Source organism: Bidens hawaiensis, unplaced genomic scaffold (assembly GCF_021521415.1).
Source record: "Bidens hawaiensis isolate Kalapana, Puna unplaced genomic scaffold, B.hawaiensis_p1.1 tig00017348_1, whole genome shotgun sequence".
Taxonomy (NCBI): domain Eukaryota; kingdom Viridiplantae; phylum Streptophyta; class Magnoliopsida; order Asterales; family Asteraceae; genus Bidens; species Bidens hawaiensis.
The window spans coordinates 492,449-518,889 of NW_027492625.1; the positions used below are offsets into that span (position 1 = coordinate 492,449).

General features: G+C 36.2%; 1 pseudogene across 1 annotated transcript; it reads right to left on the reverse strand.

Annotated features, from left to right (window-relative positions):
- Positions 1-20,013: 20,013 nt before the first annotated feature.
- On the reverse strand, positions 20,014-25,498 carry LOC143553668 (BTB/POZ domain-containing protein At1g30440-like; annotated as a pseudogene). Its single transcript, XR_013138870.1, has 4 exons — positions 24,940-25,498; positions 23,522-23,591; positions 21,624-22,838; positions 20,014-20,723 (listed from the first exon to the last, which is right to left on the reverse strand). The product of XR_013138870.1 is annotated as a BTB/POZ domain-containing protein At1g30440-like (transcript).
- Positions 25,499-26,441: the final 943 nt, after the last annotated feature.

A 26,441-nucleotide genomic window follows, 5' to 3' on the forward strand; every position in this document is an offset into this window, starting at 1 on the left:
CTATTTGTCAAGAAGAAGGATGGCTCCATGAGGATGTGTATCGATTATCATGCGTTGAATAAAGTCACAATCAAGAATCGTTATCCACTCCCTCGAATTTATGATCTTTTTGATCAACTTCAAGGTGCTAGCTTCTTTTCAAAAATCGATCTTCGTTCCGGCTATCACCAACTCAAAGTTCAATCTGAAGATATTCCGAAAACTGCTTTTCGAACAAGGTATGGACATTATGAGTTCACGGTCATGCCGTTTGGACTTACTAATGCCCCAGCTGCGTTCATGGACATGATGAATCGTATTTGCAAACTTTACTTGGATAAATTTGTTATCGTATTCATCGACGACATACTCATTTATTCTAAGTCTAAGAACGATCATGAAACTCATCTTCGAACTTTGCTTGATATTCTTAGAACCGAGAAGTTGTACGCCAAGTTCTCGAAATGCGAGTTTTGGCTACACGAGGTACAATTTCTTGGTCACATCATCAACGTTAACGGTATTCAAGTGGACCCCGCTAAGATTGAAGCTATCTCTAAGTGGGAGATCCCAAAGTCGCCAACCGAGATCCGAAGTTTCTTGGGTATGGCCGGTTATTACCGTAGGTTCATTGAAATCTCGTATCGCCGTTCCTCTAACTTCTTTAACTCTTAAGAACATCAAATATGAATGGGGAACGAACAACAAGAGGCGTTCGATGTACTTAAACAAAAGCTCACCCAAGCACCTATCTTTGCTTTGCCAGAAGGTACTGAGGATTTTGTAGTATTTAGTGATGCTTCTCATTCTGGCTTGGGATGTGTCCTAATGCAACGCAAGAAAGTAATCGCCTACGCCTCTCGTCAACTTAAAGTACACGAAAATAATTATACGACTCACGATCTAGAGTTAGACGCCATAATCTTTTCACTTAAGATATGGAGGCACTCTCTATGAAGTAAGATTTACCGTGTACACTGATCATAAGAGCTTGAAACACATCTTTGATCAAAAAGAGCTTAACATGCGCCAACGGCGATGGATGGAAACGCTCAATGACTATGATTGCGAGATTGTTTACCATGAAGGCAAAGCCAACGCCGTGGCCTATGCCTTAAGTTGCAAAGAACATGAAAAACCTAAAAGAGTTCGAGCATTACGTCTAGAAATTCAAATTGATCTTATTGAACAAATCAAATCTGCTCAAACTCAAGCGATCAATGAAAACCAAATATCCGACGAAAAACGTAATGGCACCATTGACTCGTTAGTCAAAGGTCATGACGGTATCCTTAGACTCGGTAATAGAATTTGGGTAACAATCGTTGGAGATTTGCGTGACAAAATTTTGAATGAAGCTCACAAATCTAAGTACATGATGCATCTCGGAAGTGACAAAATGTACCATAATCTCAAAACAAACTATTGGTGGAATGGGATGAAAAGGGATGTCGCTTCGCATGTTGCGAAATGTTTAACCTGTTTACAAGTCAAGGCTGAACATCAAAAGCCTTCGGGACTGCTTCAGCAACCCGAACTTCATGTATGGAAGTGGGAGTTAATCACTATGGATTTCATTACCAAACTCCCAAAGACGACTCGACAACACAATGCTATTTGGGTTATTGTGGATCGATTAACGAAATCCGCACACTTCATACCCATCAATGAGTCGTACTCAATGAATAAAATAGCGCGTATTTATGTGAACAACATCGTTGCTTTGCATGGAGTATCGCTATCTATCATTTCTGATCGAGACAGTCGTTTTACGTCTCACTTTTGGAAAAGCTTCCAACAAGCTCTTGGTACGAAACTTATCCTTAGCACTGCCTATCATCGGCAAACCGATGGGCAAAGCGAAAGGACAATTCAAACGTTGGAAGACATGCTCCGAGCTTGTGTGATCGATCTAGGCGGAAGTTGGGATGACCACTTACCCCTAATGAAGTTTTCGTACAATAATAGTTATCACACAAGTATTCAAGCCGCACCATTCGAGGCGTTATATGGTCGAAAGTGTAGAACGCCCGTGTGTTGGTCTGAAACCGGAGATAATCATTTGTCTGGACCTGAGATAGTCCAAGAAGCCACCGATAAGATTCTCCAAATCCGAGAACGACTTGAAACGGCACGAGATCGCCAAAAGAGTTATGCCGATGTCCGTCGTAAGCCGTTAGAATTTAATATCGGTGACAAAGTTTTATTGAAAGTCTCGCCTTGGAAAGGTGTTGTTCGCTTCGGTAAGAAAGGAAAGTTAAGTCCTCGATTCGTTGGACCTTTTGAGGTACTCGAACGAATCGGCACTGTTGCATATCGTTTGCGATTGCCCGAGGAAATGCAAGGAATACATGATGTGTTCCATGTTTCGAATCTGCGTAAATGTTTAACCAATGAATCTTTAGCTATGCCATTAAAAGACGTTGAAATAAACGAGAACTTAAAATTTGTAGAACGCCCGATTCAAATAGAAGATTCAAAAACAAAGAAATTAAAAAGAAGAACTTTGAAAATCGTGAAAGTAAAATGGGACTCGCGTTGAGGGCCCGAATATACATGGGAACTCGAATCGGAAATGAAAAGAAAATACCATCACTTGTTCGTGTAAAGCAATCTCGAGGACGAGATTTATTTCAAGGTGGGGAGGATGTAACATCGTGATAATTTCGAGTTCAAAATGTCAAAATTCCAAAGTTAAGGGACTGAAAATCCCAAATTCCAAACCTTAGGGTTTAAAATGAAAATTCTGTTTTCCTGACCCATCGCGTACGCGATGGATTAGAAGAGACTCCCATCGCATACCGCGATGGGGTGTCTGACAACGAGACGCGTGGCACGCCACGTGTCCACATGTGGCACGACGTCCGCCACGTGTCAACAAGTGGCACACCGTCTGCCACGTGGCAGACCTACCCTGTGCGTCATCAGGGCTACGTCGCGTACCGTGACGGGTGCCCAGGAGCCCATCGCGTACCGCGATGGGATCCGAAATTTCATCTATAAATAGCAGCCATGGGGTGTTCATTCCACACATCCAAACATAGCTCTCAACTCTCTCTAACATCTCTCTAAATCCCGACAATCGTATACTCGATCCACCTCGATAAGCGTGCCATAATTCCTCGTAAAACGTGTCCCGATCCTTCATTGTGTACCGACGTTTCCTCAAAGTTTGTGCCACCCTCCACCCACACTCAATCAAGAAGGCGTTGTTATCATAGCGATGAGTCTCGACAAACGTGCCGACGAGTGTTGAACTTGGCATACCAACGTTGATCAAGAAGTAAAGCGGCGTCGGAGTGCTGCTCAATTTCGTAGGGTTTCTAATACGCCAATAAGGTTAGGCGTAAAGACAAATTAATATATAATATTATATTAAAAGGCTTAAGCCTTAAGTCGATACCTCGATAAAAGAGAAATAAACATAACAAAGAAAAGAATAAAGAAAAGTTGTGATAGATAAAATATATATTTGTGTGCAAGTATATATATTCTTTGTTATGAAATTATTATTTAAGTAATATGGGTATTCTTAAATAATAAAAGAAAATGATTACGTTTCTTGGAGAAGAAGAAACGTCGGGTTTTTATATAAACTAAAGGTTTATAATTACTTTTAAACTAAAGGTTTTTAAGTAAAAGAAAATGAACTAAAGGTTCATCGAGGTTGAGATATAAAATAAGACTAAAGGTCTTAAGCCAGATCGTGTATCCGGCTAACAAATATTTATACTCGTACTATAGGTGCGAGATAAAGAAGGGAATGAACCTTGGACGGTGAGTGAAGCCGATCCTAAATAGACAAGGTGAATACGCCCCCAAACTTTTATAAACTTGTTTTCAAACGAGTCAAACATGTTATGTGAAATTGTTTACAAGGAACTACGTGTTTCTAAAACCGTTATAGATAAGAGTATAAACCTAGCCCTCAGACTGTGGTATACGTATGTCTGGATCCTTACATAGGTGGTACTATGCGATGAATGGGTACATCGCACCACCCTTGGTCGTAGGACGCTCTCCTGCAGGGAGTACGACCTTATGTGTATGTTTACGGGTACTTAACTAAGTCGAACGCTGCGGTGTTTGCTGAGGTGACCTAGAGTAGAGGCTCGAATTTATAATGTGTTGATTTAACTTAGTTATTCCTAAGCCACGTTGGGCCTAGGTAGGCGTTGTCTCGAGGGGTAATAAAGTAAAAGAAGATATTTTGCGTCAACGTGTTCACCAGCATTCGTTGCTGACGTATTTTCTTACATTTTGCAGGTGAACAAGTTTAGCGTTCGGAGTATCGAAGTGCTACTTATATAAATCCGATGGCTCGGATTTCTTTTGTAAACTTAATACGATGGTTTGTAATTATAAACAAGTAAATGTTTTGTTAACTCAAACGGCTATTTTATAATCCCGTCTTTTGAATATATGTAAATAATATATTTCGATCATGCCGCATGTCATAAAAATGCACGGGGGTGTGCTCATAAAGCACGGGGCCGTGCCTCACTATCCAGATTGCCTATAAATAGTGGCTCATGTTGCACTCATTTGGTGTGCCTTGAAAAGAGTTCTCTCCGGTTTTCACTTATAAAAACACACACTAACACTCACTTTGAACATCTAGTGAAGAGTTTGAAGGATTGGAGATCATCACCATCAACCATCATTACCATCATTAAGAAGAAAGATTCATCTACATTTGGTTAGATTGTTCCAAGTTTAATCATGTATTTGTTATTATCAATCATCTTAATGTTTATCATCATGCTCATTATGAGCTAAACTCCTTTTACCATCTAAAATCGATGAAGAAGCTTTGTTTTACTTGATAATTAATCAAGACATGTGACGTAGTCTAGTAAAGTACATGGTTATATTACAATTATCTTTTGATGTGAAATGTTTCACTATCTTAAATCACTAATTCAAAGTTGGTGGTTGTCAATTCCTTTGGAAATCGTTCATGATCGATTCATGTTCTTGAAAGATAGAAATAGTTTGATACATTATCGAAACATGGATCCTTATATTGTACTTAGAAATGATGAGATATAAGTTATGATGTATTTTTCTAAACCTTGGTAATCCGAAAATGGCTTTGCTTAGGATATCAAATTAGTTAAAGAAATCATATGTTAACGGAATGTGTAATTATAACCTACATAAATCAACCAAGGGGAGGTTGTGTGATGAACTACAACCACCCGGAGTTGTTAGAATGGGTATTTGAGAAATCGAAGTCAATCCTAATCTTTCTACTTTACGAAACTACTTGCCAACTTAAATTGACATCATTGAGATGGTATGACAATAGGAAAGGGTGGACTTTAAAATGTGCATGCTATCTCCTTAGTGCCAAAGATGCTCACTTAAGGTTTAAGGAGCTATCTATCATATATTGCTATGACAAGTTTATCACATGTTCAAATATTAATTATCAATGTTAAAATGGAGTGAATTCTTGATCTTAGATGGTAACCTTCGCATAATTGAACAACTCGTTTAGAATCTCTTGTCTTGGTCACCTATATATTATATATAAGTATTTATATTTTATAAAAAGTTTAAAAATTAACCCCAAAATGATTAAAACATCCGATTAAAGCAAAACAGCGATTTACTATTAGAAATATTTGTGTCCACGGATCGATACTTGGTCCTTACCAATACTATTCTACATATACGTAGATGCACTTGCCTATTTTTTGTGTGTTTAGTCTTTGTAGAAATAACTTTTATAAATTTAAAACATGATCTTGTGCAAAACCAAATCATCCCATCCTTTTATATTTTATACCACACGCACGCACGCAATCAAGTTTTTGGCGCCGTTGCCGGGGACACGGTACGTTTCTAAGAACGATCCAAGTTTTAATTTAATCATTGTCTATAATTGTACAAATTTTTAACTTCTATTTTATTTTGTTTTACTTTTTTTACTAAATACAAAAATATATAATTTTACGACTAGCCTACTTTTTACCTTTATTTAACTTACCTTACTTTAGCTTAATTAATTTAGACCTTAGTTTAGTTTAAAAATAGCGTAGCATAACTCGTAGTTTAATATTAGACTAACCTTTTAGACTAACTTTAGCTAACTTTTACTTTAGTGTTTAATTTTGATTTAGTCCCATGTATGTCCTCTACTTTTGAGCCTGAGCTTGTTTCTCCAATTTCTGAACCGGAACGACTCTTTCGTCGACGAACTCGTAAACGGAATACAGAAACCGCCGAAGCAATCAAAGACGAATCAGTAGACGCCACCACATCAGGAGAAAGTCAAACCGAAGAAATAATGGCGGCCCAGAACAATGAGCCGAACATGAGCCAGTACGCCAAGCCAACTCTTGAAGGCTACGACAATGGAGTGGCTCCACCCGAAATCACCGAAAATTTCGAAATCAAATCAAGCACCATTCATATGGTGGGAAATTCAGTTCAATTTCATGGTCTCCTCGACTAAGACCCTCTTTCTCACATATTTCGATTCATATGAATATGCGGAACCTTTAAAATCCAAAACTTTTCAGACGATCAAATCAAGCTTAAACTCTTTCCTTTCTCTCTAAGGGGTCAAGCCCTAGAATGGATAGAATCTATTTCCTCTGGTTCCATCACCACTTGGGACCAGATGGTTGAACAGTTTCTCCTCAAATATTTTTCGCCCGATAAAACTGCCAAATACCGAGCCAGCATTACCGGATACCGGACCGATGATGATGAGTCGTTACACGCAGCATGGAAAAGATACAAAAGTCATCTAAGAAGATTCCCACATCATGGACTGAGCGTATGGTTACAAGTTCAAACTTTATTTGACGCACAATCCAGTCAAAACAAATAGGCCATCGACCAGATCGCTGGTGGAGACCTGGGATCCAAATCACCTAACAAAGCATTTGAAGTCCTGGAGAAGGCCATCGACCAGATGGCTGCCTCAGATGCACAGCGAGCAGCCGAATATGCAGAGACGAGGAGAGAGATTGATCGTTTGGGCTATCGCATGGATAGGCAGTGGGGACCATTTGACCTAGACACGGGTAACTGATGACTGGCAGCACTGGTAGGTCGGGCGAGGGGCATGGGTTGGTAGTATTTTATGAACTTATTATGTGTGTTTTAAACAATTTACTTTCCATCGTACTTGTTTGTTTGTTTTTATGTTGGTTTGGATATTTTATGGTCACGGGTGCCAAAGACATTATGCTAGGTACTAATTTAGCCCGATAGGGCAAGGGATGGATGATTCCATTCCCAATTCACCACGGGGCCGTGCCTACCAACCACGGGGCCGTTGCCACCTCATAGAAAAGACAAAACAAATCTGGCACATGTCATAAAAATGCACGGGGGCGTGCTCATAAAGCACGGGGCCATGCCTCACTATCCAGATTGCCTATAAATAGTGGCTCATGTTGCACTCATTTGGTGTGCCTTGAAAAGAGTTCTCTCCGGTTTTCACTTATAAAAACACACACTAACACTCACTTTGAAGATCTAGTGAAGAGTTTGAAGGACTGGAGATCATCACCATCAACCATCATTACCATCATTAAGAAGAAAGATTCATCTACATTTGGTTAGATTGTTCCAAGTTTAATCATGATTTTGTTATTATCAATCATCTTAATGTTTATCATCATGCTCATTATGAGCTTAACTCCTTTTACCATCTAAAATCGATGAAGAAGCTTTGTTTTACTTGATAATTAATCAAGACATGTGACGTAGTCTAGTAAAGTACATGGTTATATTACAATTATCTTTTGATGATAAATGTTTCACCATCTTAAATCACTAATTCAAAGTTGGTGGTTGTCAATTCCATTGGAAATCGTTCATGATCGATTCATGTTCTTGAAAGATAGAAATACTTTGATACATTATCGAAACATGGATCCTTATATTGTACTTAGAAATGATGAGATATAAGTTATGATGTATTTTTCTAAACCTTGGTATTCCGAAAATGGCTTTGCTTAGGATATCAAATTACTTAAAGAAATCATATGTTAACGGAATGTGTAATTATAACCTACATAAATCAACCAAGGGGAGGTTGTGTGATGAACTACAACCACCCGAAGTTGTTAGAATGGGTATTTGAGAAATCGAAGTCAATCCTAATCTTTCTACTTTACGAAACCACTTGCCAACTTAAATTGACATCATTGAGATGGTATTACATTAGGAAAGGGTGGACTTTAAAATGCGCATGCTATCTCCTTAGTGCCAAAGATGCTCACTTAAGGTTTAAAGAGCTATCTATCATATATTGCTATGGCAAGTTTATCACATGTTCAAATATTAATTATCAATGTTAAAATGGAGTGAATTCTTGATCTTAGATGGTAACCTTCGCATAATTGAACAACTCGTTTAGAATCTCTTGTCTTGGTCACCTATATATTATATATAAGTATTTATATTTTATAAAAAGTTTAAAAATTAACCCCAAAAATGATTAAAACCTCCGATTAAAGCAAAACAACGATTTATTATTAGAAATATTTATGTCCACGGATCGATACTTGGTTCTTACCAATACTATTCTACATATACGATAGGTACACTTGCCTATTTTGTGTGTGTTTAGTCATTGTAGAAATCACTTTTATAAATTTAAAACACGATCTTGTGCAAAAGCAAATCATCCCATCCTTTTATATTTTATACCACACACACGCACGCAATCAGCCCTTCCTTGTTGATGCGAGAATCTGCATAATCCATAATTGAAGTGCCGGTATGCCATCTTCGTTGATCGGAGTGGCATTACATCCAGTCGGATGAAGAAGATTTTGGTTCCTCTTTGATTGGTATATTGGAGAGGAAAGCATACGAAGGATGAGGATTCGGTGGTAAGTGTGTTGAACCTCCAGTTGGGTAATATGGCCGAATTTCAGTTGGTTGATAAGTCGGAATCTCGGAAGGATAATATGTTGGGACCTCAGATGGTTGGTACATAGGTAGACTTGTTGGATGATAACTTGAGTGTCTTGGCGCTTGTTACACTTGATGTGGAGTGTTATCCAGATGGTAAACGGAACTTGGTTCATTATTGGGATTTTGGGCATGTCCATCATTGGAATTGAAGAATGATTCAAAGTAGTCCTTACTCATAACGTCCTTTGGGAATTTGTAATACTTCCTTGCTCTTCTTGCTTCATTATCATAATACTCCATTAATTTCTCGTAGGACATCTTTATTGGGTGGTTTAGAATGTGGAGAGGGAAAGAAAGGGTTACCAGCCAATATTATCCCTATTCAAATAAACAAATAAATATTTCCTATGCTTGGATCGAAGCTTGGGTATTGTTTTATGATACCCAATTCGCTAAGATCGATGGTTCTTATACCAACCTGTCACACCCACATCTTAGGCCTAGGAGTATGATTAATAGTTGGTACCGCATTTGTTTATAAATTAGAGTTACGTTTATAGCAGAAGACTTTTATAAAACATAAGGATCAAACTTGTAAATATTTACATTACAAAAAGACGAGACGAAAGTCTCGTTTAGTATTTACTTGTTTATATGTTTTACAAAAATATCATATTTTAATATTCAAACAAAATTATCCGAGTCATCGGATTCTTGAGCCCTTCGTCCTTCAAACTCTATTCTTGGTTACCTGCAATACGTTATAAAAAATACGTCAGCAACGAATGCTGGTGAATATGCTGACGCAAAAATATTTTCTTTACTTAATTACCCCTCGAGACCACGTAAGCCTCGGCCCATCTTGGCTTAGGAATAATTAAGTTAAACAATCATTATAAACTCGAGTCTCAACACTAGGTCACCTCAGCAAAACACCGCAACGTTTCGACATGACTTAGGTACCATAAATATACACATGATCAGTCTCACTCGGACGTAACTTAGGTCCGGCCCATCGTGGCTGGAGGTCGTGACCAAGCGTGGTGCGATGTACCCACCGCGTTCCACATATGTAAGGATCCAGACAAACGTGTACCACAGCCTGAGGGCTAGGCTTATACTCTTATTTACAATGTTTTTAGAGACACGTAGCCTCATGCAAAATTTTACACTTAACACGTTTGTTTGTTTGAAAACAAGTTTGTAAAAGTGGGGCATATTCACCTTTTCAATGGGATCGCTTCCAACACCGTCCGTGAGTCTTTCCTTGCTATCTTGCACCTATAGTACGAGTATAACCTTTATTAGTCGGATATACAATCCGGCTTAAGACCTTTAGTCTTATTACCTCGATGAACCTTTAGTTCATATTTTCTTTTACTTTAAAACCTTTAGTTGAAAAGTAATGTTTATAAACCTTTAGTTTATTCATAAAACTCTACGTTTCTTCTTCTATAAAAAATGTATTTCTTTTCGTTATTATTTAAGAATACTCATTAAACTTAAATAATATATTTTATAGCAAAGAATAATTATTCATATATATATATATATATATATATATATATATATATTCAAATATATATCTTACTCTTATTTTCCTTCATTTTCTTTGTTATTTATTTCTTTGTTTATCCAGGCATCGAGTATAACCTCGACTTATGGTATTAAGCCTTTTCAATATTTTATTATTATTTTATTCGGGCATTATGCCTACCTTTTCTTGGCTTAATACACCCTACACACTAGAGCAACACTTTGACTCCAGTTTCCTTTTCTTGATCAACACCTTCTTTTTGGCACGCTTATCGAGACGCCAATTCTTTCACGACACGCACTTCGAGATGATCCTTGGGACTTCGGAACGGCACCACCTTCTTGTTTGGAATATCGTTGTGGAGTGGTATGGATATCGATGTATTGGACACGGAAAACGAGGAATCGGGGCACGGATTTCGAGGTGGTTTGAGGGTACGCTTCCCAATGTGTAGAGAGAGGTTAGAGAGAGAGTAATGTGAGAGATTTGTTGTGATGAAAATGAAATCCCATGGCTGCTATTTATAGAGCTGATTTTGGACCCCATCGCGCTACGCGATGGGTCCTTTGGCAAGCCCATCGCGTAGCGCGATGTAGGCTTGGTGAGTCAGAGAGTAGACCTGCCACGTGGCGACACCTAGCAGGCGCCACGCCATGTGGCAAACGTGTTGCCACACCGTGTGCCACGTGGCACACGTGTCACATCGTGTCAGACGCTCCATCGCGATACGCGATGAGGTCTCTTCTGATCCATCGCGTAGAGCGATGGGTCAGGAAAACAAAATTTTACATTTTAGACCCTGAAGTTTGGAATTTGGCAAAATTGGTCCTTTGGCTTTGGAAGCTTGACATTTTTGGCCCGGTATTTACGTGATGTTAGATAGTATTCATTTAAGTAGAAAGATAGTAATATGTTTTTACATTAAAACTAGTAATTTACCCGCGCGTTGCGCGGTAAAATCGGTCGGTAGAACCCAGGTGTTGTAGCAGCGAGTCAACGCGAATTCTTTTAATATTAGCTACGTTCATTAAGGTACTGGAACTAAAACAAAATGGAAACAAAAAAATACAATAAAAATTGAGTTAGGCTAATGAGGTGGCGCCGGTTGGTCATGGACGGAAGTAGCGAGTCAACGCGAATTTAGTCGGTGTTAGCTACGTTTGCTATGATACCTGAAACTAAAAACAAAATGAAAATAACAAACAAAAATAAAAATTGAGGTGAGCCAATGGGGTGACGTCAGTCCTCTACGACACTCATATAACATATTATAAATTTTTTGTTAACATATTTAAAGCAATGTTTATTTGGTCGGCAAACCCGGACGTTTATAAAACCCGATCGTTGCAGCCACGAGTCGACTCATATTCGGGCGTTGTGGTGGTGAGTCGGTAAAACCGGGGCGCTGCTAAAAAATCAAACTTTCCGGTGGTTGGTCAACGCAAATTTTGTAGATTTCGTTTACATTTGTTATTATGTCGGAACTGAAATAATGTTCGTTAAACCCGGGCGTTGGTAAAACCCGAGTGTTGTCGGTGTTGGACGTTGCACGACGATGTTTGATTACGTCATGCTTTTGTGGCGCCAACCAAGTCGGATCTTTTTATGTATCCATATCATTGTAGCAATGCACCAATGTGGGTTCAGTTGGTACCATACGGTTGGTAAAACCCGGACGTTGGTAAAACCTGAATGTTGAAATCCGAGGGTGTAAAAACAGTGTCGACGCAAATCCGGTCAATACCAATTACGTTCATTATGGTATAAACAAAGCTAATAAAACGAAAATGTTAAAGCCTAAAAATTATTAAATTTGTCATATTCACATATAAAATGACTTAACATAAAACAAATAAAATAATTTAAACCGGCATTTATTCAGTTAATAAACTCTTTGGATTTGTAATAATAATAATAAATTTGTTTTTATAAAGAAAACATGCTTTTAAAACAGTTTTATGATGACACAAATTAAGAAAAATAAAGCTAATGAAAACATTTGGCCCACCTTAATCTATGGTAACAAAACATGTTTTAAAACCCAGGGCGTAATCAAGGAAATACCAAAATTAAGAAAAATAAAACCAAAAAAATGTATTTGGCCAATTTGGAAGGGAATTGAACCCGGGACGTAATCAAGGAAATACCAATTAACAACACAACAAAGCTAATGGACCAAAACTACTTACATGATATACTCTCGCAAATCTCTTTATATAATAAACAAGTGGATTTTCCACAAAATTCTCTCTTTTTCACCAAATTTCTTTAAAGTGCCACATGGCATTTTCTAAATATTTTTTAATTATTTCAATTCAATTTAAAATCAAACTTGTGATGACTATTATATTCATAATTTTTTGTCATTCTAATTCACATGTTTTAACCCTAGCAATCACCATCTATCTATTACATTGAAATTTATAAATATTGAAGGTAACTATCAAGAGTTTTTTTTACCTAAATGGGGGAGGGGGAAAGTATTTACCAAAATGAATTATTTAAAAAGTATTTACCAAAATAAGTATTTTCTTATAAACTTATATGTTCTCACTTCCATTCTTATTGAGTAAATTTTTTTCTATATAAAAACATATATAAAATAACGAGTTTAAAATAATAAATTTTTTTTATATATTGTTTCGTTTAAAACAAAATATTCAAACATATTTCTGTAAATTGTTCTTATATTCATATTTGTATTTACTTTTCAAAATAGATTAAAATAAACTCATGTGTTCATATTTTTTATTTTTTATTTTTTTGGTTTGTGGTTGATTTTTTTCTTTTATTGTTTTTCTACGAGTTTTTTCACACACACACATATATATAGGGTAAGATTAATATAAAAAACAATAGTTTTGTGAGAAGAATAAGAATAAATCTAGGCCCTTAGATCTAGGATCTAGTGGTTGAGATTAGTAGTTTCTAAAAACCATAAAGTTTCATATTTACATGGTATAGTGTCTTATTTAGGTTGTTTGATTTATTTTAAAGTATTCTCACACTTCTCACAAAATAATTGTTTTTTATTTGAACCATTTTCTATATATATATATATATATATATATATATATTAGGGTAAAACATGTTTATAAATGATAAATACAATTGTTTTATGCTAGAAAAAAATACAAACTTTCGAGTTATTTTAAGATATTATAAAAAGATGTTTAAAAGAGAGAGCGAGAATACACGATCGTGTTTAGCATTTATTCCTCGGCGTTTAATTTTAAACTTTGTTGAGTGTCAGTACTTTATCAGTACTTGCACGAACTGAACCAATTTTGACTAAAGATCGGTACCGACACCGGTATTGGCATTTGTTTTTTATGGTTTTTGCTTATGTGTATAATTATATTTTCCGAAATTTTGGATATAAATTTTGTTGAAACAAAGTTTTATTCAAAAAGAATTCTTGATGTCGTATAATTTATGGGTTCAAGTGCAAGTACTGTACCAAAACCAATGTCAAACCAAACTAAGTCCGACTAAACAATATCGATACCGATATCGATATAAAATTCCTGTATAATAAAATAACTTGAAGAAATAGCAATAATTGAGTAATTAAAAAACTAGAAGAATAAGAAACCAAAAAAAGTCTTCGTTGGTTTTGTATTTTGTTTTTTTATAAAGATAAATTAAAAAATTATGAATATAAGAAACTGTGTTCAAAAACTTTTTTTTAATATTTTTATTTTTTATTAAATGAAACAAAAATAAATTTATCTATACTTCTTATATAGAAATTTTAATAAGAATTATTTTATTAAATAAGATTAAAAGTGAGAAACGACAAATTTATAAGGAAGAACCTATTTTGGTAAATATTTTTCAAATCACACATTTTGGTAAATATTTTTTCCCTCTCTCCCATTTTGGTAAAAAAAAACTCTAACTATCAAATCTTTGTAATCAGATTCACATATTTAACTGTTTCACCATCACAGCTTCAATCGGAGTCAATCGATTCACCTACACATATTCAATTGGATTCAATCAATTCACATATTCAATCAACTAATCTTCTTAATGTGATTCATATAATCTGAATCATGCAATCTTATTCACGTAGTTGATTTATATGTAATATATTATCTTTTTTTTCATGTGACCCATTTTAGTAGATGGGTTAAAGGATTTGATGTTGATATTATAATGCTTTTCAATCAAGTTGTAAACGGGTTTAAATCATTTTTATAACTTTGCAAAAGTGCGTTACTTAAGAAAAAAAGATAATTAAACTTTTTATAGTAGTCCTAAATTTTTCTGATACATTTGATTAGTTTAATTGAAATTTAATTGATACACATTAAAATTTTCCGATACATATGTTGCGATGACTGTAAACCAAAGTTAAGAAAATATTTAGAGAATTGTAATTTATATGTTTACTTAAAGTAATATAATTGTCTATATAATATGAACCCAATATTTATCTTAATATCTATATATATGTTTTTTATTTTATTTTACTATATTTTTATCAACACGTGTGTCACACGAGTTCTAACCTAGTATCTAATATATATATATAACTTCTTGAACCTATTTCAATGTTATGGCACCAAAAGTCTATTTTTCTCTATATAAATAAATAATTACTGGCCGAATAGTATATTAAATTAGTCTATGCAATATTTATCCAACGTGTTATTGAAAAGAAAATGAGAAATATCAAATTCTGTCAATGTTTATCTATCTATCTATAATATATATAAACGTATAAAAACTTACGTGTCTTGATGTGGTCACTCTCTTTTTTTTTTAAATCATCAGACTTGCTTGATTTTTAAATGGAGGTTTCTCATGCATTTGACCCGAATTCACGGGTATGAGTCTCATCAAACCCAAATATTTCTTAAACGGGTTATAACATCTCATTAAATTAAAAACTAATCTCACCAAATATTTTATATAAAAATTATATAAAGTAGGAATATACTTAAAGTTAATATATGACTTAAAGTTAATATATGACTTAAAGTAGGAATATACTTAAAGTTAATATATGACTTATTTAAAAAAAAGATATATATTATTTATAATTAAAAAACCAATTTTATAGTCAAAAAAATAAACCCGGGTCTTGGGTCTCATCAAACCATATAACTTTGAAACCGGTTTATAACATTTTATTTATTTGTAAAACAATATACAATAAAAAAAATAAAATTCAAAAAATAAGTAAATATTAAAAACAAATAATATAAAAAACCCTCGTAATACAAGGGGATAAGAACTTGTCTAATATATATAAACGAAAGCTTTAAAAGCTTGCTGGTTGCTCCATACATTCTCTCAAGCCACCAGATTGCATTATTTGTAAATGGAGGTTTCTCATGCATTTAACCCAAATTCACAAGTATGGGTCGCACCAAACCCAGATATACCTTAAACGGGTTATAACATCTTATTAAATTAAAAATTCAATCAATCAATCAATCAATCATACCCAGTAAAGTCCCACCGACAACAAAGCTATAAGTAGGGTCTGGGGAGGGTGGGATGTAGGCACACCGTACCTCTATCCAAAGGAATAAAGAGGTGGCTTCCAGAGAGACCCTCGGCTCTAAGAACATGTGTATGAAGCAAAATAAAGGAAATCAAAGTTTAACAGTTATATAAAAACTACTACTAATTATAATAATATTAATAATAAGATCACAGTTTAACAGCTATAAAAAAGCTAATAATAATTATAATAATAATAATAATATATGTAAGGGAAATACCATTATGGTATGTGACCTAAATAAGTTAAGTCTAAGCCCTAAGGTATTCAATTATCTCTAAAAATCCTTAACTTTAATTCTACTTCTCCACGAATTCCTATCCTCAACCATGTCCTCAGAGAGGTTTAGGTCTATCAAATCATGCCTAATCCTCTCATCCCAAGTCAATTTCGGTCGTCCTCTACCCCTCCTCCCCTCTATAGTAATGTTTTCTACGGATCTAACAGGATTCGTCGTCTGTCTTCTCTTTACATGTACAAACCATCTCAATCTCCACTCTCTTATCTTGTCTGCTATGTTCGCCACCCCTAATCTCTCTCGAAACACAACATTTCTTATTCGGTCTAGCCTTGTGTGCCCACACATCCAACGTAGCATTCTCATTTCTGCTACCTCCATCTTCCGCACTTGTGCCTTCTTGATGGCCCAACAATCGGTTCCATGTAGCATTGCAGGTCTAACTGCCACCCTATAAAATTAAAAATTAATCTCACCAAATATATTATATGAAAATCCTAGAAAATAAGGATATACTAAAATTATTATATGATTTCTTTAAAAAAGATATATTGTTTATATTTTAAAAACAATTTATAGTAAAAAATAAATAAACGGATTATGGGTCTCACCAAACCCAAATAACATTTAAACCGGGTTATAACATCTCATTTATTTGTGAAACCATTTTATCATCAAATAATAAGTATATTATTACCTTCTATATAATAAATAAAATTAAAATCTAAAAAATATATAAAGGAATAATGTAAAACAACCCTCGTAATACGGGGGATAAAAGCTAGTTTAGTATAATCATTCATGTCAATCAAATTCGTGTTGGTTTATATCGGTTCGCGTCGGTTCATCACTACAAGTGTGATTTTTATAAATATATTAATTTGTTGTCGGGTATTGACATTTATTTCTTGATTTAGTCCGATGCCGTGACCCGATACCAATCGAATTCGTGTCGGTTCATTTGATGTTAGTTTTTTTGGTAAACGAATTTATGTTTACAATTTAGTGTTGGTACTGCCAATGCCAACCGAATTATGTGTCTACGATTTAGTGCGGGACTGCCGGTACTGTTGATATTGATCGAATTCGTGTATGTTTGTCTACACGATGCATGGGTTTTTTTAAGTATATTAACCGAATTCGTGTCGGCTGGCTATCGCAACACGTGGGTTTTTTTTGTTATCAAGTATTTGTGTGTCAACCATTTTTGTTTTTTTCAGATCCGGTGTTGTTACCTGATACTATCTGAATTCACGTCGGTTCGTAGTCGCAACGCCTGGATTTTGTTTTAAATATGTTAACTTGTTGTACTTGGACGTTGACTAATCACCTTTTGGTTTAGTTCCAGTGTCGTAATCCAACACCAATTGAATTCACGTCAACACGCAACTGCTTCGCGCAGGTTTACCAACTGACTACATGTTGTTTCAAAATTGTTTTTTTTTTCATAAGCTATACAAGTGTCAATACAATTTTGAGAGTTTAGTTATTTCGATTTCTTGTCATTATTGTATTATTATAATGAAACTAACCAATACCAACCAAACTCACATCGATTGCCATCGCAAAGCGGTGCTTTTTTATTTTAACCAAGTTGTTATATTACTTTTAATACAAATTATTATAGCACTCTAGCTTATAAATATAATATATCACTGTAATTGTAATGTAATTTTGAAAAAGTATTCTATAACTAGTTGTTTCACTTGTTTGTAAACCAAATGGCTTTTTTTTTGTTATCTAAATATGGAATTTTTTTGTTCAGAAGTTGAAACCAAATGACTTTATCTAACTTTGCAGTCTTCTTTTCCTATGCAACCACCAATGGCTGTACTCTCTAATTATTTTAATCCAAAAAATCACCTAAGTAGGACATACATAAGATGTTTGAAAAGATCTCTTTGGTACACAAGTATTGTTACTCTAAGGGGAGGAGTGGTGGATGTGGTGGCATCACTCATCACACACCCTACCCAATCAAATTGTGTCACATCACCAACCCTAAATGCATCATATGTGATGGTTTTTTACTAGGGGTGGTGGTGTGGTGGTGTGTGATGGAATTTTTTTGTTTTTTTTTGTTCGATGTCTCGTGTTTATCGTGTATACCTTTAGCATTCAACACTGACACACACGTATACATATAACACCCACATATATATACATATACATACACTCACCATCACCACCTTCTAAAAATTCCCCCAAATTCTCACAAACCCTGACCTCACCACCACCACCACCAATGGCCGGATCCGAATCCGAAATCCAACCCGCCAATTCATCCTCAGGCGACGAAGCCGAACACTCGTCCGACGGATCCGAATCCGACCCACCACCTCCACCACCACCACCACCACCTTCCGATCAACCCGACCCGACTCCCACCAAACCCAGATCGAAAACCCCAATTCAATCCACCAACAAACGCCCCACACCCACCTCCAATATCGATTCCTTTGATCCATCACTTCCGGTGACCCACTCTTTCTTCCCTGTTATTTTTCTGGTGACCCATCACTTCCAGCAATCCATCATTTCCGCCGACGGCTCCCCCCAACGGTCATAACCACCCCCTCCCAACGGATAGATTTCTTGGTTTTCCACCCCATCTCACGCGTGATGGCCATCACGCAAACCTCCTCGATTTCGCGTGACAAGGTAGCGGCGGCGGTGTGGAAAAACCCACCACGCGTGATGGGTGGCTTATCACGCACCGCCCCGTCCCCCCTAAGACCACCCGTAGTGGCAAATTTTGGGAGGCGTTATGGCCTAAAACGCCTGGGGCACACTCCCCCCCCCCCCCCCCCCCGAGCATTATAGTTTATTTTTTTGGGCGTTTTGTACATAACGTGGCTGTAAGGCAAAAAAATAATAATAAAATAATGGAATTGAGGCATTATGGAGGCTTTATGACTACACTCTATTTTTGTATAAAACCATAACTCTGACTAGGCGCCACGTGTCGCATAATGCCTGGAGGTGAGGCATTATGACTACTCATGGTCTATAGTCTTTTGTAAAAAAAAAACTAAGAAAGCTATAAATTTTATTAAAAAAGCTAGGCCAAACACCCCCTATGTATGACACTTGACTGCATGTACCTTTCTTTTCTCTCAGTTTATTGATGACTAGAAAACTACAAAAGTGTAGTTTGCAGATGGGAAAAGTGACTGGAAAGAGGACTTATGTTATATAATAATAATAATAATAATAATAATAATAATAATAATAATAATAATAAAGTGTCCTTAAGCCTCATTGTTTAATCCGGATCAGACGGTTAAGCCGATTTGTGAACAGAACCATTTAAATCTCAAATCAAATGACGTGATTTTATTTTATTCAGGGATATATATTATTGGTATACCCTCTACCACATTTCACACGTCTGTTATACGATCGTACGAGGGATACGATCATACGTATGGAATCCACCATACAAAAGCATCTAACAAACGTGGGCCAGAAGTCATGCGATAGTGTGAGTGCTATACGATCGTATGAAAACTAGAACAAAACACCATATTCTCACTCATACACACCTACCTTCGATCTACGCAATGACGCGATACAAGTTACAAAATTCCGGATATGATATAATATTAAGTGAATTATTTGACTCGATACAAGATTCCGTCAATTGTGTTTAGTAAAAAAGAATAGCGATGTACACTGATTCCTGTGTGGCAGACCAAAATCAGTACCTTACACCAGTGCCTTAATTTATCTAAATCAATATCTAAGGTTTGTTTAAAGTATAGTATGCTAATACAAAAGGAAAACAAACCTTTTCCATCTACATTTAGGTCTTGTTACAATTGACTTTCACCACACCATATTTAAACCCAAACTTAAAAAAAAAGTTAAAAAAAAATATTTGTTTAGCAATTTGAGACCTAAATGTAGCCTAAGTTTACACTTTGCCAAACAAATATTTTTTTTAACATTTCAGTTTCCCATTTTACCCTTCCCAGGACAAATCTTTCTTATGCTTCATTTGCTTTTGTTGCTTCCCTCTAACCTTTTCAACCTTCTTCCCACTTGCATTACTTTGCTTGCTAACACTTCCCTCTTGTGCACTACACATTTGAGACTTTAGTTTGAACCCAAACTTCTTTGACATATTACCCCAAGTACTACTTCCTCCGACACCGCCACCCGCCACCGCCACTGCCGACCTTGGCCCGCCCCAGTTTCTCAATCTCCTGCTTCATATTTGAACACTCTTTTTCGAGCTCCGACACCCTCATCCGCATGCTATCCATACCAACTTTTAAAACTTGATTCTCCCTCACGGCTGTGTTCCAACCGCCCTCTTGTGATGCCGCACCCAACCCGCTTCTATACTGTCTTGACCAGTCTGCAAGATTGTCTGAAACCAAGAAACAGCCGGCTATGGAGGTTCTGAGCTGCAACTGCTCAAAGAAAAGAACTTGGACTATGATTCGTAATGGCAATCGTTCGTTCTGTGCGGCGTGTGTGCACGCTTCTAATGATAGTTTTTGGCAGTCCATGAGTCTGCATAGCTGTTCTCTGTCTGACTCTGCTAACAATGGATGATACTGCATTTGTGAAATTGAAAAATGTTAGATTGTCGAATATACCCTTCAGAATGCCTGTCTTTCAATGATACTAAAACTGTAGTATGTCTTTTATAGCAAGTTTTCCCGTTCTGTCATGAAGGAAATATGGGTATTTTAGACATTTTAACCTATAAAAGGGTAATTTGGTCAATATCTCCTTTTATGGCATATTTTTGAGCTAACTATTCATGCATTATACACAAGTTTTTCATATTAGACTTTTAACTAATAGTTGAGCACTTCCTCTAAAATGAGCACAGATCAGAATAACCATTGTACCCGTATCTCCATACTAACGGAAGGGTAATGTGGTCTTTTTAAATTATCCCTTTACTCATGAAAATAATGTCTTCTTCGCATGATAAGTTTTTAAACTAAGGTTATTAACACACCCTGTGCAAGAAATCACTTGTTTTCTCATCATTAATGGATATTTTTCGTGTAACTAATGGTTAAACATTTTTATCAAAATATTTTTCAATCAATAATAGTGATATAATAACGCATTTGACCCGTACTTTATCAGAAAGTTGAAAACTTTAGTGTTTTGGGTCAACCGGACCCGACCCTAGGGGCGTGAATTTCTGACACGACAAGAACCAAACGCGACATTTTCGGGTTTGGGTTTAGTATTACCGGGTTCAGGTTAGTGTCAGGTTGAGCGCGCGACCCCGTTTAGCTAAGAGGGACGTATTCGTATCAACCTGGTCGGTTCACGAGTTGACTCGTTTAACCCATTTGAATTAAAGTGGCTGGGTATTTTAAGCCAACCTACTTTGACCGTGACCAAAAAATTATTTGTTTCAACCCGTTACCCAACGTCCCAACCCATCTATTTTTCCACCAGTACTAAAACGTGAATCATCATAAGTCATTTACCTTCAAATAAATATCGATTGCACGATACAACCCATCATCCAATGGTCTAGCATACTCGGGAACCGCCTCCGCAAGAGACATAAACTTAGGAAGCTTTAAATTAACATCGGGTGCAACTTCCGCCAAGTACCCGTCAATAAGCTTAGCCACCATCGTGACAGGAGTCAAAGACGGTGAGCCCAACAACCGTTCATCCTCAATGGAACAAGGGGACCCACCACCTGTTGCTTGATCCATAGCCATAAAATGCTCCACCATCCGTTGCACACACTCAATATTATACAACGTTTCCATCGAGTACGAAAAATTCGGCATTAATAAATCTTCAAGAGTCGCTTGATCAAGTTGCATCCCGATTCTTCTCTCCAAATCCAATATGCAAGACGGGTCAGCCCGAAGAATCAACCCGGTTCGTAAAAGCCCGAATAAGAATTTAGTTGAAACTAGACCTTTTTGCATTGGAAGTAATCGGTTGACTTCTTCAAGTAAAATCTTCTGGTCTTCTTCCGATGGCGGCTCGATGGCGGTTACACCCGCCGGTGCGGTTTTCCGGCGAGTCAGGCCCGGTAAATACTTTTTCGCGTAATACTCGACAGAACCCGCTATTATTTCTTGTTTAATCCCGCGGGCCTCCATTGCCAAAGTCAACCTTTTGTAAAGAGTCAAAGTCAAAGACGACGCGTCATCATACCACCAATTGGAGCTCACGTTTTTGGGCCGGGCCCCGGTGCTTATCCCGTTCCACAACACACTACCATCCGGGCTTTGCATGGGCCCACCATGGTCGATCATGGGCCAACCAAACAAATTCGGATCGGTGCTCGCCTTGACCGCTAACGACTCGATGCACCGTTTTGTAATATTAAGCTCTTCGGCATGATGGATAATATTATCATCACCGCACGTTTGGAGTGCTTTTAAGGAATCTTTCCAGTTTTTAAGAACAACTTGATTGAAGAAGATTTCAGTTTGTGAAATTACGTTGTCTTCTCCGTATTCTTCGGTCATCTCTAGATATTCGGCAGAGCACCGGAGGGGTACCACATTTGAGACGGTTATTTCGTGTTTTACACCGTAACAGAATTTAGCAACGAGTTCGAATGTTTTGGCCCCACCGGGAATGTCGGTCAGAGTTATGGTGCCATTTGTGTCGCCTTTTTCGGATGCTTCTGCTATCAATCTTTCCATGACGCCGCTTCTTGAAAGCAATGGGAACTGCATAAATAAGTTGGAGAATGTGTATAATGCAAAATAATAATAATAATAATAATAATAATAATAATAAAATTATAATAATAACAATAATAATAATCTATTGTTTTATTAAAGCGATTTAGGAGGGTGTGTGGATAATTAAACAATAGTTTAGATTACTTCGACCCATTTGACCTGTTTCCTTTTTAACTAATTGTTTTTTTACTTAGTTCAAACGAAACATAACCCTAATCGCCATGTTCATAAGTAGAGCGGGTCAAAGTTGTCAGCTTTTGTTTAGAAAGATAACTTACAGAATATTCATTTGCAGGATATCTGAAATATCGAAGGCCCAAAGCGATGTCATTGAATTTAAGTACAATAATAATGATAATAAACGAAAAAAATAATTTTAACAAGATAACTTCTTGAAAAAAGAATGCTGAAAACGGGTTGAAATATACTTTAGTCTTCATCCGCTGACTTTGAATGACAATCTTTTATTTTGCTAAAGTTATAATTATGATTTCAAATTTTTAGAATGCATTCTATTTACGTTTCAGGCACATTGTAATTTTCCAATGCTATTACTCCTTTTTCTTTCGAATTCAGAGACGTGCACATCAATTTTGAAACTTTAAATTGCTCGTTTGATAGTCAAAGTATGACAATAAATAGAGAACATAAGAAACAATAAAGCTTACCTTATGGAGATGGAAAGACATATCTTCCACTTCAACAACAATATCACTTGGGAGACCGGTTGTGCAAAACCTACAATGATAACCATATCCAAACATCCAAATTAGTGCATAAAAAATAAAGCCACAAAATCGTTCAGAAAATAAATAAAGCCACAAAATCATGCCCAACAAAAAGATCAAGAATAGCTGGTGATAGCTCAAGATCAATTGCAAAAAGAATCAAAAGTAGGAACATGAAGTAGCATAGAGCTTAATAGTAGTAGGTCTTAAGAAAGGTCCAAAGACATGTGTAATTTGACTTTTGAGGTATAATTTTGATTTTAACTTCAAAATTGATAGTTATTAATAAAATTGGATATGATTGTGCTAATTACATTAATCTTTATGAACAGATTTGGTGTAAGAGATGAAATAGCATCACATGTACAATCAAGTTTATGTTCCAAAGACACATGTGTCCTTTGACTTTTGAGGTCAAACATATTACTTATATTCTTCAAAATATGGTAACTATACCAAGCTTACAGCAGCGAAAGATGGTGTAAAATTGCAAAATTAAACCTCAGTTCAACCAATTTTTTGTTGAGAGAACACATGGACCAACATGTCCTTTGACCTTTGAGGTCAAATATACCTCGTTAAACTTGGAAAAAAGTCAAAAACGATGGTAACTTCTATAAACTAGATAGTTGATAATAAAGTTGGGAAAAAAACCCTCACTGCAATCAAATTACCCTTTACTTTGAGGTAAAAAAAATTATCTTTAAACTTTAACATTAACACAAGATCTTTAAATTTTAACAAACAAGATGGTAACTTGAAAAGCAACCCTCAAATAAATCAAGCTCCCTTTCATCATCATCATCGTACTCAGTATATCCCACCAATAACAAAGTTATGGTAGGGTCTGAGGAGGGTAAGATGTAGACAGCCTTACCTCTACCCCATAGGAATAGAGAGGCTGCTTCCGGTGAGACCCCTGGCTCGATAGTAGTTTTGCATCAAGCCTTGGACATAAGACACATAACACTCAACCATCGGGACACCAACCGATTGGTGCATGTACCCTTGTCTTTCGGCTATCAACGCCACCACATTTGACATAAAAAAAATACCCCCTTTGACTTTTTAGGTCAAACACATCACATTTTCACTGTAGCACTGATACAGGTCATCTAAATCAAGAAAACACATGATTTTACAACTTCCAGGAACATAAATTTGGATAAACAAGTCTACTGATCATCAATAAATCCATGAATGCCAAAACTCATAGCAAATTAGTACCAAATCATGCATACATATACACATAAATAAATCAATTATATATTTATTTATTTTTTATTGACCAGCATTTATATTTATATGTAAAAAATAGATAAGAAAAATGACAAATTTAAAAAGATTAAAGAACATACCAAGCCTGGCCTTGCTTCTGGAATGCATCAGCTTTGGATCCTAACTTCATACAAGCCATTATTGCCACACAAATACCAATTGACTTCACAAAGTCAACAACCCACAAATTAAGCTCCAAGAACCCTAATTTTAATCAAATTAACAGAACCCAACTTCCAAAACACAAAATTTCGATCAAATTAGCAAAACCCAAGTTCCAAAACCCTAAATTTTGATCAAACTAGCAGAACCCAGATAGAGAATCAATGAATTGGAAGAAAACCCAGATTAAAAAACTTAAAAAGTAAGTGAATTGATCCTAACCCACTTAGAAGAAAACCCAAATTAGGTCAACTCCTCCACAAATACAAGAACAACTGCTACCCACTTGAAGCTATTATTATTATTGACAAAACCCACCAGAAGATTCCAAAAATAATAACCCTAGCAGCAAATTTATTAATAATAATAATAATAATAATAATAATAAGGGGTCAAAGAGTATGTTCACATGGTGGTGGAAAGAAGCTCAATTAAAGATCCTTCTTCTTCTATCTTTCTTCAAAGTCTTGTTGAGAAACTCAAAAGTGTTGTGGGGTCCTTTGGAGTTAAGTTAGCCTGCTTATTCAATTATGGGATTCGGAGAATCTTTTAAACAATGGCAAGATAGTGTTTGATTGATTATGGCATGGTTATAAAGATTTCTTTATAAAGATTTCGATTATGTATCTCAAATTTTAATTTTCGGTCGATGATACGAGTTTGTGATCCATTCATATCGTGCCATGTGGCCGAAACATGTTGTTCGCGGTATGTTAAGAAACATCCTGGATTTGTTTCCCGGGGACGACGTGTTTCAGCCACGTGACGTGATATGATTGGATCACAAATGCGTTGACTCGATTATCAAACATGGCGTCATTTACGAAGAGTTCATGGACAAAGATAAGAATTTAAATTTGGGAGCCATAATTGGAATCTTTATAGAGAATATTTTGGGTATTTTCCCAATTTTTTTTATAACCATGTTGTAATCAAACACGATCTTGCCCATTGGATTTGTTTCAAAACATGTTGGGGACGACGTGTTTCAACCAAGTGGCGTGATGTGAATGGATCGTAAATGTGTCGACTCAATTACAAACACTGTGGCGTCAATGGTTTTGTGTTAAACAAATGTGAAATTTGAATTGGGGGGGGGGTGGAACCTCTCTATAAGACAAAGCGTACCGGACGGCATTTCTGGGCAACATGGCGATGAATCCCCCCCCCCCCCCGGCCATAAGAGGGGCGGCATATATTTACCGCTGCTAAAAGTTGAATAATACTATTATTTTATTTTTTTGCGGTTGAACGGTCATCTACATAAAAAAAAAGTTTAATATAAATACCCAATCATTTCATATACCAACTCAACCTTCAAAAACCATTTTCATCAACTTTCTTTACCAAAATGAATTCAACAACTACTTCCGACATGATGGAACAATTTATTGAGAATAAGAAGAAGATGGATCAGATC